This window comes from Cervus canadensis, chromosome 13 (genome assembly GCF_019320065.1).
Source record: "Cervus canadensis isolate Bull #8, Minnesota chromosome 13, ASM1932006v1, whole genome shotgun sequence".
Lineage (NCBI taxonomy): Eukaryota > Metazoa > Chordata > Mammalia > Artiodactyla > Cervidae > Cervus > Cervus canadensis.
This window is the reverse complement of record NC_057398.1, coordinates 61,925,744-61,941,183: the sequence shown is the minus strand read 5'-3', so window position 1 is coordinate 61,941,183 and position 15,440 is coordinate 61,925,744. Positions and strand designations below refer to the sequence as shown.

Genomic DNA, 15,440 nt, shown 5'->3' with positions numbered 1-15,440 from the left:
TGGAATTAGGGTGATGGTGGCCTCATAGAATGAGTTTGGAAGTTTACCTTCATCTGCAATTTTCTGGAAGAGTTTGAGTAAGATAGGTGTTAGCTCTTCTCTAAATTTTTGGTAGACTTCAGCTGTGAAGCCATCTGGTCCTGGGCTTTTGTTTGTTGGCAGATTTCTGATTACAGTTTTGATTTCCTTGCTTGTGATGGCTCTGTTAAGATCTTCTATTTCTTCCTGGTTCAGTTTTGGAAAATTATACTTTTCTAAGAACTTGTCCATTTCTTCCAAGTTGTCCATTTTATTGGCATAGAGCTGCTGGTAGTAGTCTCTTATGATCCTTTGTCTTTCAGTGTTGTCTGTTGTGATCTCTCCATTTTCGTTTCTAATTTTGTTAATTTGGTTCTTCTCTCTTTGATTCTTAATGAGTCTTGCTAATGGTTTGCCAATTTTGTTTATTTTTAAAAAAAAACAGCTTTTAGCTTTGTTGATTTTTGCTATGGTCTCTTTAGTTTCTTTTGCATTTATTTCTGCCCTAATTTTTAAGATTTCTTTCTTTCTACTAACCGTAGGGTTTTTCATTTCTTCCTTCTCTAGTTGTTTTAGGTGTAGAGTTAGGTTATTTATTTGACTTTTTTCTTCTTTCCTGAGGTAGGCCTGTAATGCTATTAACCTTCCCCTTAACACTGCTTTTACAGTGTCCCATAGGTTTGTGTTGTTGTGTTTTCATTTTCATTCATTTCTATGCATATTTTCACTTCTTTTTTTATTTCTTCTATGATTTGTTGGTTATTCAGAAGCGTGTTATTTAGCCTCCATATGTTTGAATTTTTAATAGTTTTTTTCCTGTAATTGAGATCTAATTTTACTGCACTGTGGTCAGAAAAGATGACTGGAATGATTTCAATTTTTTTTTAATTTGCCAAGACTAGATTTATGGCCCAGGATGTGATTTATTCTGGAGAAGGTTCCGTGTGCACTTGAGAAAAAGGTGAAGTTGATTGTTTTGGGGTGAAATGTCCTAGATGTCAATTAGGTCTAGCTGGTCCATTGTGTCATTTAAAGTTTGTGTTTCCTTGTTAATTTTCTGTTTAGTTGATCTATCCATAGTTGTGAGTGGGGTATTAAAGTCTCTCACTATTATTGTGTTACTATTAATTTCCTCTTTCATACTCATTAGCATTTGCCTTACATATTGCAGTGCTCCTATGTTGGGTGCATATATATTTATAATTATTATATCTTCTTCTTGGACTGATCCTTTGATCATTATGTAGTGTCCTTCTTTGTCTCTTTTCACAGCCTTTATTTGAAAGTCTATTTTATCTGATATGAGTATTGAGACTCCTGCTTTCTTTTGGTCTCTGTTTGCGTGAAATATTTTTTTCCAGCCCTTCACTTTTAGTCTGTATGTATCCCTTGTTTTGAGGTGGGTCTCTTGTAGACAGCATATATAGGGGTATTGTTTTTGTATCCATTCAGCCAGTCTTTGTCTTTTGGTAGGGGCATTCAACCCATTTACATTTAAGGTAATTATTGATAGGTATGGTCCCGTTGCCATTTACTTTGTTGTTTTGGGTTCACATTTATACAACCTCTCTGTGTTTCCTGTCTAGAGAAGATCCTTTAGCATTTGTTGAAGAGCTGGTTTGGTGGTGCTGAATTCTCTCAGTTTTTGCTTGTCTGTAAAGCTTTTGAGTTCTCCTTCATATCTGAATGAGATCCTTGCTGGGTACAGTAATCTAGGTTGTAGGTTATTCTCTTTCATCACTTTCAGTATGTCCTGCCATTCCCTTCTGGCCTGGAGGGTTTCTATTGATAGATCAGCTGTTATCCTTATGGGAACCCCTTTGTGTGTTATTTGTTGTTTCTCCCTTGCTGCTTTTAATATTTGTTCTTTGTGTTTGATCTTTGTTAATCTGATTAATATGTGTCTTGGGGTGTTTTGCCTTGGGTTTATCCTATTTGGGACTCTCTGGGTTTCTTGGACTTGGGTGGCTATTTCCTTCCCCATTTTAGGGAAATTTTCAGCTATTATCTCCTCGAGTATCTTCTCATGGCCTTTCTTTTTGTCTTCTTCTTCTGGGACTCCTATGATTCTAATGTTGGGGTGTTTCACATTGTCCCAGAGGTCCCTAAGGTTGTCCTCATTTCTTTTGATTCTTTTTTCTTTTTTCCTCTCTGCTTCATTTATTTCCACCATTTTATCTTCTACCTCACTTATCCTATCTTCTGTCTCCTTTATTCTACTCTTGGTTCCCTCCAGAGTGTTTTTGATCTCATTTATTGCATTATTCACTTTTAATTGACTCTTTTTTATTTCTTCTAGGTCCTTCTTAAACATTTCTTGCATCTTCTCAATCTTTGTCTCCAGGCTATTTATCTTTAACTCCATTTTGTTTTCAAGATTTTGGATCATTTTTATTATCATTATTCTAAATTCTTTTTCAGGTAGATTCACTATCTCCTCCTCTTTTGCTTGACTTGGTGGGCATTTTTCATGTTCCTTTACCTATTGGGTATTTCTCTGCCTTTTCATCTTGTTTAGATTGCTGTGTCTGGAGTGGGCTTTCTGTATTCTGGAGGTCTGTGGTTCCTTTTTATTGTTGAGGTTTCTCCCAGTGGGTGGGGTTGGACGATTGGTTTGTCAAGGTTTCCCGGTTAGGGAAGCTTGAGTCAGTGTTCTGGTGCATGGAACTGGATTTCTTCTCTCTGGAGTGCAATGGAGTGTCCAGTTATGAGTTTTCAGATGGGTCTATGTGTTAGGTGTGACTTTGGGCAACCTGTATGTTGACACTCAGGTCTGTGTTCCTGCGTTGCTAAAGAATTTGTGTGGTATGTCTTGTTCTGGAGCTTATTGGCTCTTGGGTGGTGGTTGGTTTCAGTGTAGATATGGAGGCTTTTGGATGGTCTCTTATTACTTAATGTTCCGTTTAGTCAGGATTTTTCTGGTGTTCTCAGGATTTGGGCTTAAGTCTCCTGCCTCTGGATTTCAGTTTTATTTTTCCAGTAGTCTCAAGACTTCTTCAACTATACAGCACTGATAATAAAACTTCTAGGTTAATGGTGAAAAGATTCTCCACTGTGAGGGACAACCAGAGATGTTCATAGAGTTACATGAAAAAGAGGAGAGGGAGGAGGGAGATAGAGATGAGCAGGAGGAGAAAAAGGGGGACTCAAGAGGAGAGAGACAGATCTATGCAGTTATCTGTTCCCAAAGTGTTCTCCATAGCCCAGACACCCACAAAAATTCACAGAAGTGGATTGGGAAGAGAAGGGGAAAGGAGGAAATAGAGGTGTTCTGAGGTAGAAAACGGAGAGTTCAAAGTGAGAGAGAGTAATCAACACACTCCTGAATAAAAATGGGAACTGAATATTGGATTCTTAAATGTCCAAAATTTATATCAGATACTGAAAAACAAAGATTAAAAATCTAGCATAGAGGTTAGACTCTTTAAAATACAATATTTAAAAATAAAAACAAAAACAAAATTTAGAAATATATATGAAGTTTGGTTTAAAAATAGGGCTTCTCTCTCTCTCTTTTTTTTTTTTTTTGGCAAGGTTATAGTGAAATGAAAATGAAAATTAAGGAATAATAGGGGAATAATAGAGGACTTTAAAAGGAAATAAAAGAGAAAAACAAGAAAAAGAAAAAAAAAATTTTTCCCTAATTAAAAAAAAAATTGTAAAAATATATGAAAATGAAAGTTAAGGAGTAATGGGGGTGTAATAAGGAATTTTAAAAGAAAATAAAAGACAAAAGAAAAAAGAAAAAGAATTTTTCTTTTTAATTAAAAAAAAAAAAAGTAAAAATATATCTCGGAATTTCTCTGGAGCTCTTGTGGTCAGTGTGGGTTCAGTGCAGTTTCAGATAGCTCCTCGTTCCAGCTTACACTTTTCGATATCTACAGGCCCCTTCCGGTGTAGTCGGTGTTACCTATAGGGATTTTAATCTGTTGCACCCGTCCTTTCTGAAGCGGTTCCCTTTGTTGATTTGGCTTCTGTTTGCCGTCTCTTCAGTGCCTAATTTCCGCCCTGACACGGGCGGGCAGAGGTGATCTCTTATTTAGGTTCGCTAGTTCAGTCCTGCTACGGGGAGGGCGGGGCGCTGCAGACAGATATCACTGTGTGTGGGGAGCACTCACCGTGTTCCGGCCACATTGGGTTTGCCCCCACTCACGGGTGTCTGTGCTTTCCCCGTCTACACTGCTCAGGCTCCCGGCTGCTCTATATGGAGCGTGCCCTGCACTGCATGCAGTTACTGTCTTCGGGCATCCCACAAAGTGCGGTCGGCTGCACCTGCGTTTTGTGCCTTCCCTGGTCCGAGCAGCTCATGCAGCCAGGAGCTTGACGGGCGCACTCTCCCTGGTGCTGCACGCCCTCTCCCCTTCGCGGCCCCAGCCTCAGTTTCCGCTTGTGCGGGTCACTTGCGTGCGCCCTGTGTTTAGCCACGACCCTCCCAGAGGATGTCAACCATCCAGAATCTCAGGAAGTCTTTATATAGAAACTGGGAGCCTGTTTGCAGTTTGGTAGGGTGCAGTCTCTGGGGCCAAGTTTGCCCCTTTCCCCTCCCCCCTGCCTCCTACCTCCAGCGGGGATGGGCCGGTCCACCGCAGGCTAGCTCTTCTCTGGAGTTTCTCAGTCCCTTTGTTTTGCGAACGGCTGGCAGCGTATTCCGGTCGGTTACTTTTCTCTCTCTTTCTTGCTATCACACAGTTTAAAAAAACTCCCTCCGACTGCTCTCAGGGCCTTCGGGCAGGTCCTTACCCTAAGCAATGCTGCCCACGCTTCTCCTTTCTGTCCCCACTTGCTGGTGGCGGATGCGGGCGTCTGGGGCACTTTTCTGCTGGGAGTTGCTTTTAGGCATGTAATCTGTGGGTTTTATTTAATTTTTCCTCCCAGTTAAGTTGCCTTCTGAGATTGGAAAACTTCCCCCAGGCCCGCCAGTGCGAGGGTTTCCTGGTGTTTGGAAACTTCCTCTATTAAAATAGACTCCCTTCCCGGGACAGATCTCCGTCCCTAGCTCTTTTGTCTCTCTTTTTATCTTTTATATTTTGTCCTACCTCCTTTTGAAGACAATGGGCTGCTTTTCTGGGCTCCTGATGTCCTCTGCTAGCGATCAGAAGTTGTTTTGTGAAATTTGCTCAGCGTTCAATTGTTCTTTCAATGAATTTGTAGGGGAGAAAGTGGTCTCACCGTCCTATTCCTCCACCATCTTGGCTCCTCCTCCAAATGTGAAGTCTTATCTACTATTCTGGTATGGTCTTTATATATTTGTTTTGTAACGTGATTTATTTTATAGTATTTTCAAACATATAGCAAATTTACTCTTTATCTGTAAGTTCAGATTCCCCAGTTATCTTTGATTTACCACATATGCCAATTTAAATGAAATTCCCATTGTGTGTTTTAGGAAGGACACTGTCCCAGGGAATACCCACATATGGCTTTCGCCTTCTAATCCAGTGGTCCACCTTCCACTTTCACCACATGTCCAAATGTCTTTTTCCATTCTGATTCAGTTTTTTGGTTTTTTTTTTTTCTTTTTTTTTTTCTGGAAGTGTCCTGGAGACTTTCCTGCGTCTTCACAACAGTAATGGATTTAAAGCACAAAAGAGGAATATGGTCTGGGTAGATTTTTTTTATGGCTTCTTTCACTTAGGATTTTTCAGTGTTCACGCACATTGTAATATGTATCAGTACTTCATTCACATTCTCTATGGTGATTAAATCTACTGAACATAACCTTTACCATTTAAAGTATATAATTATATGACATTAATCATATTGTTGTAGAAATATCCTCACCATCCATCTCTCATACTTTTTCTTTTTTCTAAGTGAAACTGCATCCAATAAATACTAATTCTCTTCAACACTTGTCAACCATGTTCTACCTTCTGTCTCTGAAGTTCACTTCACTGGATACCTCATTGAAGTGGAAACATAATATTCATCCTTTTGGAACCAAGTTATTTCATCAGCATAATGCCTTTACGGCTCATGTATATCATTGCAAGTGCCTTAATTTCCTTAGTTTCTAGACTGAATAATATACCCTTGTACATATATCTCATTTTATCAGTTCATCTATCCATTGGCACTTGGGTGGCTTCCACCTTTTGCCCAGTCTGAGTAATGCTGAATAAAGGTGTACAAATATTTGTTGCACTCACTGATTTCAAATATTTGGGTATATGCTCTGAAGTGGAATTGATGGATCTTTCACTAATTTATGTTTAAATTTTGGTGAACTGCCATACTTTTTCCACAGCAGATGCACCATTTTACTCTATTTTCATTTATGGCAGAATAATATGGAAATTTATCGATCTACCCTCTTCTGCTTATCCATTCATTCACTGAAGGATATTCGAATTGTTTCTACTGTTGAGCCAATGTAAACAATGCTGCCATGAGTAAAGACAATGAGTATTAGTATTATTTTTGGTCTCTTACATTAAAAGATAATTAAGTCAACTTTATTCTAGTATCAGTTTGTTTTTACTTTGAAGAGAGAAACTATTTCTTCTAACTTGCTAGATTTTTTAATAACAAAATAATTTATATGCATCCCTCTATCAAAGAAGATATATTTATACATTCAATGACAATTTCTATTATAAATAATGTAATAAATATTCCCATGCATGTTTTGATATCCAATTATGAAAGTATTTCAGGGAAAGACAACTGGATTACTTAATAAACCATGAAGATGTTTCTGTTATTCTCATTTTTCAATTGAAGGAATCAAGATTGAGAGAAATTAATATCTTTCCCAAAGTCATTCATTAGAATGTGGCAGATGCACAACATAAAAAGACATATATTTGATTTAAAACCCAATTATAATCAGTTTGTAGTTCTACACAAACCTGATGCTACTTTTGTAAAGTCATCTCAACTTCTTTCCCTGTGCTCAACAGTGATTGCATATAATGATAATCATTATGTCTTCTGATGGTATTTAAAATGAAAATCTTTATAAGAGATCAACAATACAGCAAATCACTATTATAGTAAATCATGGAAATGAATTGCCAATCTCTGTTTCTCGCTAAATGCAGAACATTTTCCTCCCATAAAAATTGACTTTGCATAAATAGACCACAAGGATTAACTATTTTGACTTTTAACAAGTTATAATTTCTATGATCATAAATTTATTTGTAAAATGTGAGGGCCATCTCTGCCTTACAGTGGTAGTCATGGTAGCATACATTTATGTAGTGAGTGCATAGTTTGTACAAGGCGCAGTTCTAAGCATGATCCATTTTGTCTCAAAGCATTATATCTCCTAGACAAACTCACATATTTTCTTCTACATTTTTCCTTCCTTCCTCTTTTCTTCCTTTTTTTTTTTTTCTTTCTTTCTTGATAAAGAATATGAGAAAGTGAGGCATGGGAAAATTAAGAAATATATTGAAAGCCTCACACATAGAAAGTCATAGTGTAAGAATTTGAAGATTGACAACTTCCTTCAGTCTGTCCTTTAAACCACACAACAGAACACCTTACACTCTGGCTTATGTTATAGATAAAATTTAATGTCTCTGCAAATGTCTTTCAAACCGATATAAAAACAGAATGTTTCTCTAAGTTACTCTAAGGAATAAAATATTTTCTTTATATTTGTACCTGCTCCTTTACCAATTTTATCCTGATAGAGTTTTTAAAAACTTAAAAGTTTTAGGATAAAAGGACTTCAATAAAGCAGTTTTTAATATTTTAATACAGTTTAATGTATTTTGACAAAGAAGATTTCAATATAACTGTTCTGCAAAAAAATGTGCATTAGGAAATGAGAAATATTCATGAACTAAGAAGCCATTAATGAAATAAAAATATACTTAGAAGAGCATGATATCTTTTTATCGTGCTTATTTTTTAAGCATGGAATTGAGCAGACACTTGCATAGCACAGAAATCTTCGAAGCATGTAGTTTGAAAAAACATCAAACTGTATAAAAATATACATTGTCAGAATAAAACCTTGAAAATTTACTGTTCTAATCCTCACATATTATAGAATGTTTAAAATTATATACAAGCTATCAGATGATCCTTTGTAAAGATTTTACTCCAGAGCTGAAATTAAGCTCCTTTTAATTTTTTTTTACATATAATATAGCACATTTATAAGCTCCTGGCATGCTGAAATAGAAAATTCAGAATTAAAATGGAGTGTCTGTTATAATTACAATGACTGTGATAGTAGCTATGTTGCTTTCATTGTGATCATTACATTCATCTTTACTCCCTGAAAACATAAAAAGGTTGTTCTCTGTCATCTTGAATCTCAAAGAATGGCATGGTGAATTTGAGCCAAGCTGAGTACAATTCAAGGGCTGGGAAGTTAAGGTCAAGAAAATGTAGCTGTGCCATTGAGGTGCAAGTTATCCACAAAGCACAGAGCAGGGTTTGTTCAGACATGGCCAATCTATTGCCTTACCCTATTGACAAAGTATCTAAATACCACCGCAGGTGCAATTAATCCAAGCTCTTTCAGGTCTCATTGTATTCTACATGCCCAAAACTCCCTTCAAAAGAGAAAGGCAGTAACACATTTCTATGGAAAAAAACACTATAAAATAGCACTTATAAATATATTTTATTCATAAGTGGAAATTGCTATATGCTATATTGTTTTTCAGGCAGATATATTTTAAACTTTTTCCTACTCTAGTGGGGAATTTTCTGCTAAAGATAGATAAACTCTCAGAATATTTAACATAACTTCAATTTTCTATTTTATTTAAATAAAATTGGATTGAGCAAAAAAAATTCCAAGCAAACATAGATCACCACTTTGAAAATTTCACAAACTCCCCAAAACCTGGAATTTGCTTAAGCAACAAAACCAACAAAATGTCAGAAACTGCTGTTATTAAATATATTATGAACACAATTGGATTAAAAATTTCAGATAATTTAAAAGTATTTCTTTGTTGCTATTAGCCTTTAAGAAGAGTCAATATGATGACATTCATTTTCTTCCAGACACGTTGGCTGAGTTCATGCAAACACAAAGGTAATTATTTATTTGTTATTGTTCAGTTGCTAAGTCATGTCCCACTCTTTGTGACCCCATGAACTGCAGCATACTAGGCTTCCCTGTCCTTCACTATCTCCCAGAGTTTCCTGAGAACTCATGTCCATTGAGTCAGTGATGCCATCCAACCATCTCATCCTCTGTCGCCCCCTTCTCTTCTTGCCCTCAATCTTCCCTAGCATCTGGGTCTTTTCCATTGAGTCAGCTCTTTACATCAGGTGGCCAATGCTTTGGAGCTTCAGCTTCAGCATCAGTCCATCTAATGAATATTCAGGGTTGATTTCTTTTAGAATTGACTGATTTGATCTCCTTGCTGTCCAAGGGACTCTCAAGAGTTTTCTCTAGCACCATAGTTTAAAAAGGCTTGCCTGGTGGATCAGTTGGTAAAGAGTCTGCCTGCAATGCAGGAGACCCGGGTTTGACCCCTGGGTCAGAAAGATCCTCTTGAGAAGGATATGGCAGCCCACTCCAGGATTCTTGCCTGGAGAATTCCCTGGACAGAGGAGCCTGGTGGCCTGAGTCCATGGGGGTCACAAAGAGTAGGACACGGCCTAGTGACTAACTTTCACTTTCATAGTTTGAAAGCATCAATTCTTCAGCATTCAGCCTTCTTTATTCTCACATTTATACATAACTATTGGAAAAACCATGGCTTTGACTATGCAGACCTTTGTCATCATTTGTTCAATATAAATTTTTTTTAATTCTTCTGAAAATATAAGTTGTTAGCAGGTTGTATTACACTCATTAATTTATCTAACAAGCATTCAATAAACATATTTCTTTCTTTATGAACCCTTCTTTATGAACAGTAAATACCTTTTAGCAGAGTCAGACATGATTGAATTGAATTAGCATGCACAAATGTGTGACTTCCTAAAGCTTATTTTTTTATTATGTCAACTCACCAGAGGTGGAAACATCCTATAATATAAATGCAGATGGTGATAATGGTTCTAGAGAGAAATACTACATGGTGTTAAATGTAGGGACACTAATCTTGATAGAGTGGGCCAGAAAGCCTTCTCTGAAAGAGTAACACTTAAACAGAATCCGAAAAAAAGAAAGAAGTCTGGGAGAATAGAAAGAAGAAACAGCAAGAGTGAGTTTATCCTTTGCAAGGAGTTGAAAGAAACACTGTGCTTCTGGAGACAGATTAAGGAAAGAAGAGAAGGGTGGAAATAAGATCAGATATAGGGGCAGAGACCCAAAGAGGTCTTTCATGCTCTTCCAGGGCAGCTGGATTTTATTCTAAGGGTATGGAAAACTAGTGGAGGATTTCAAACCATGTTGGGTATAATATGATTTAAGTTTTAAGAAGAAAGATTCAAGATTAGGGTAGAACTGACTTTGAGGAATTAAAATGTGTAGCAGATAGATCAGTAAAAAAAAAAAAAAAAGAAAGAAAGAAAAGAAAAAAAAACTATTGCAGTATTCTAGTCCAAATATGGTTAGAAATGTTTAAATTTTGTATATATTGCAGAAGAAAAGTCAATAGGAATTATTAATTTAGCCTACATGGGAAGTATTTAACAGAAGATTTTTTTATTATTATTATTACTTACTAATTTGTTTTGAATCAGTGAGTATACTAATTTGTGTTTTCCATGAATATTATAAATTATGTAATTTGTAAGAAAAAAAGACCTCATGTTTATTAAAATTTATGTATAGTATGTAGTATATTGCCTGTTTAAGTGTGCTAAGGAAACAACAGTCTTATTTCCAACTTTATTTCTTTAATACAAGCTAATACTAGCATTACCTTCCTCTTGAGAAACCTGTATGCAGGTCAGGAAGCAACAGTTAGAACTGGACATGGAACAACCGACTGGTTCCAAATAGGAAAAGGAGTATGTCAAAGCTGCGTATTGTCACCCTGCTTATTTAACTTATATGCAGTGTACATCATGAGAAACACTGGGCTGGAAGAAGCACAAGTTGGAATCAAGATTACTGGGAGAAATATCAATAACCTCAGATATGCAGATGACACAACCCTTATGGCAGAAAGTGAAGGAGAACAAAAGAGCCTCTTGATGAAAGTGAAAGAGGAGAGTGAAAAAGTTGACTTAAAGCTCAATATTCAGAAAACTAAGATCGTGGCATCCAGTTCCATCACTTCATGGCAAATAGATGGGGAAGAGTGGCTGACTTTATTTTTGGGGGCTCTAAAATCACTGCAGATGATGATTGCAGTGATGAAATTAAAAGATGCTTACTCTTTGGAAGGAAAGTTATGACAAACCTAGACAGCATAGTTAAAAGCAGAGACATTACTTTGCTAACAAAGGTCTGCCTAGTCATGGCTGTGGTTTTTCCAGTGGTCATGTATGTATGTGAGAGTTAGACTATAAAGAAAGCTGAGTGCTGAAGAATTGATACTTTTGAAATATAGTGTTGGAAAAGACTGTTGAGAGTCCCTTGGACTGCAAGGAGATCCAACCAGTCCATCCTAAAGGAAATCAGCCCTGGGTGTTCATTGGAAGGACTGATGCTGAAGCTGAAACTCATAAATTTTGGCCACCTGATATGGAGTTGACTCATATGAAAAGACCCTGATGCTGGGAAAGATTGAGGGCAGGAGAAGGGGACGACAGAGGATGAGAAGGTTGGATGGCATCACCGACTCAATGGACATGGGTTTGGGTGAACTCCAGCAGTTGGTGATGGACAGGGAGGCCTGGCATGCTGCAGTTCATGGGGTCACAAAGAGTCAGACACAACTGAGTGACTGAACTGAACTGCCAATATTTAATGAAGGATAGAAAATTGAAAATATGCACGTTGGGGTTGACCAAAAAGTTCAGTTGTGTTTTTCTGAAGATGATTATGGAAAAACTTGAACCAACTTTTTGGATAATTGCCCTGCCATTCATTTTCAAGACAAAAGTATTTCCTTCAAAACATTTGAAATAGACAATACTTTGTCTTCTATATAGAATCATTAGTGAAATGGTTTATATGGCAATTGTCAGTAACTATTATATCTATTGTATGTAATAATATGTAATCAAGAAGATAAATATAAAAACACAAAAATTATATTCTATTATATTTTAAATATTGATAGTCATAAAATTTTGCATAATTTTTCTGTACTTTTAATATTTTTATTTTACCAACCAACATTTATATTTGAATAGTGAGTGTTTCCTGGTATCTATTAGTATTTTGACTTTTTCAAAAAAATTTAATTTTTTAAAAATTTATTTATTTTTTATTGAAGGATAATTTCTTTACAGAATTTTGTTGTTTACTATCAAACCTCTACATGAATCAGCCACAGGTGTACATATATCCCCTCCCTTTTGAACCTCCCTCCCTTCTCCCTCCCCACCCCATCCCTCTAGGTGGATCAGAGCCCCTGTTTGAGTTTCCTGAGCCACACAGCAAATTCCCATTGGCTGTCTATTTTACATGTGGTGATGTAAGTTTCCATGTTACTCTTTCCACACATCTCACCCTCTCCTCCTTTTCCCCCATATCCACAAGTCTATTCCCTGTGTCTGTTTCTCCATTGCTGTCCCATAAGTAAATTCTTCAGTAATGTTTTTCTAGATTCCATATATATGCATTAGAATACAGTATTTCTCTTTCTGACTTACTTCACTCTGTATAATAGGTTCTATGTTCATCCACCTCATTAGAACTGACTCAAAGGCATTCCTTTTTATGGCTAAGTAATATTCCATTGTGTATATGTACCACTATTTATTTACCCATTCATCTGTTGGTGGATATCTAGGTTGCTTCCATGTTCTAGCTATTGTAAATAGTGCTGCAATGAACAATGGGATACATGTTTCTTTTTCAATTTTGGTTTCCTTAGGGTATATGCCTAGGAGTGGGATTGCTGGGTCATATGGTAGATTTATTCCTAGTTTTTTAAGGAATCTCCATACCATCTTTCATAGTGGCTGTATCAATTTACATTCCCACCAACAGTGCAAGAGCATTCCCTTTTCTCCACACCCTCTTCAGCATTTATTGTTTGTACTTTTTAGTAATGGCCATTCTGACTGGTGTGAGGTGATATCTCACTGTGGTTTTGATTTGCATTTCTCTAATAATGAGCGATGTTGAGCACCTTGTATGTGTTTGTTGGCCATCTGTATGTCTTCTTAGAAGAAATGTCTGTTTAGACCTTTTTCTCCCCCCACTTTTGGCTTGGGTTGCTTCTTTTTCTGGTATTGAATTGTATGAGCTGCTTGTATATTTTGGAAATTAATCCTTTGTCAGTTGTTTCATTTGCTATTATTTTCTCCCATTCTGAGGGTTGCCTTTTCACCTTGCTTAGTGTTTCCTTGCTGTGCTAAAGCTTTTTAAGATTAATCAGGTCCCACTTGTTTACTTTTGTTCTTATTTATATTACTTTAAGAGGTGGGTCATAGAGGATCTTGTTTTGATTTGTGTCATCAAGTGTTCTGCCGATGTTTGCCTCTCAGAGTTTTATAGTTTCTCATCTTACATTTAGGTCTCTAATACATTTATTATTTTGATATTATGTCAAAAATAATAAACATTTTGAGTTTATCTTTGTGTATGGTGTTAGGAAGTTTTCTAATTTCATTCTTTTACATGTAGCTGTCCAGTTTTCCCAGCACCATTTATTGTAGAGGCTGTCTTTGCCCCATTGTATGTTCTTGCCTCCTTTGTCAAAAATAAGGTACTCATGGGTGCATGGGTTTATTTCTGGGCTTTCTATCTTATTCCATTGGTCTATATTTCTGTCTTTCTGCCAGTACCATACAGTCTTGATGACTGTAGGTTTGTAGTATGATCTGAAGTCAGGAAGACTGTTTCCTCCAGCTCCATTCTTCTTTCCCAAGACTTCTTTGGCTATTCCGGGTCTTTTGTGTTTCCATATGAATTGTGAAATTTTTTGTTCTAGCTCTATGAAAAATGTCATTGGCTATTTGATAGGGATCACATTGAACCTGTAGATTCCATTTGGCAGTATAGTCATTTTCACAATATCGATTCTTCCTACCCAGGAACATAGACTATCTCTCCATCTGTTTATGTCGCCTTTGATTTCTTTCACTAGTGTTTTATAATTTTCTGTGTATAGTTCTTTTGTCTCCCTAGATAAGTTTATTCCTAGATATTTAATTCTTTTTGTTGCAAATGTGAATTGGATTTGTCCCTTAATTACTGTTTCTGATTTTTCATTGTATAGAAATGCAAGTGATTTCTGTATATTGATTTTGTATCCTGCAACTTTGCTAAACTCATTGATTAGCTCTAGTAATTTCTGATACTATCTTTAGGGTTTCTATGTATAGTATTGTATAGTATAGTGTCATCTGCAAACAGTGAGAGCTTTACTACTTCTTTTCCAATCTGGATTCCATTTATTTCTTTTTCTTCTCTGATTGCTGCACCTAGGACTTCCCAAACTATGTTGAATAATAGTGGTGAAAGTGGACACCTTTGTTTTCTTCCTAATCTTAGTGGGAATGTTTTCAGTTTTTCACTGTTGAGAATAATGTTTGCTGTAGGCTTATCATATATGGCCTTTACCATGTTGCAGTAGGTTCCTTCTATGCACATTTTTTGAAGAGCTTTAATCATAAATGGGTGTTGAATTTTGTCAAAGGCTTTTTCTGCATCTATTGAGATGGTCATACAGTTTTTATCTTTCAATTTGTTAGTATGGTGTATCACATTGATTGATTTGTGTATATTGAAGACTCCTTGCATCCCTGGAATAAAACCAAATTAATCATGGTGTATGAGATTTTTGAGGTGTTACTGAATTCTTGTTGCTAAAATTTTGTTGAGGATTTTTGCATCTATGTTCATAATTGATATTGGCTCATGGTTTTCTTTTTTTGTTGTCTTTGGTTTTGGGATCAGGGTGATGGTGGTCTCATAGAATGAGTTTGGAAGTGTTCTTTCCTCTGAAATTTTTTAAAAGAGTTTTAGAAGTATAGGCATTAGCTCTTCTCTAAATGTTTGATGAAATTCTCCTGTGAAGCCATTTGGTCCTGGGCTTTTGTTTTTTGGGAGATTTTTTTATCACAGCTTCAATTTCAGTGCTTGTAACTGGGTTGCTCATAATTTCTATCTCTTCCTGGTTCTGTCTAGCAATATTGAACTTTTCTAAGAATCTGTTTGTTTCTTCCAGGTTAGCCATTTTATTGCCATATAGTTTTTCATAATAGTCTCTTATAATCCTTCATATTTCTGCACTGTCTGTTGTAACCTCTCCTTTTTCATTTCTAATTCCATTTATTTGGTCCTCTCTCTTTCTTTTTTTTTTTTTTTTGATGAGTCTGGCCAAAGTTTGTCAATTTTGTTTATCTTCTAAAAGAACCAGCTTTTGCTTTTATTCAGTTCAGTTCAGTTGCTCAGTCATGTCCGACTCTTTGCAACCCCATGAACCACA

General features: G+C 36.3%; 1 long non-coding RNA gene across 1 annotated transcript; it reads left to right on the top strand.

Moving 5' to 3' along the window:
* The first annotated feature begins 520 nt into the window (after nucleotides 1–520).
* On the top strand, nucleotides 521–14,107 carry LOC122452181. Its single transcript, XR_006272616.1, has 3 exons — nucleotides 521–687; nucleotides 1,446–1,452; nucleotides 14,097–14,107. It is a non-coding gene; the product is annotated as an uncharacterized LOC122452181 (long non-coding RNA).
* The last annotated feature ends 1,333 nt before the right edge of the window (nucleotides 14,108–15,440 follow it).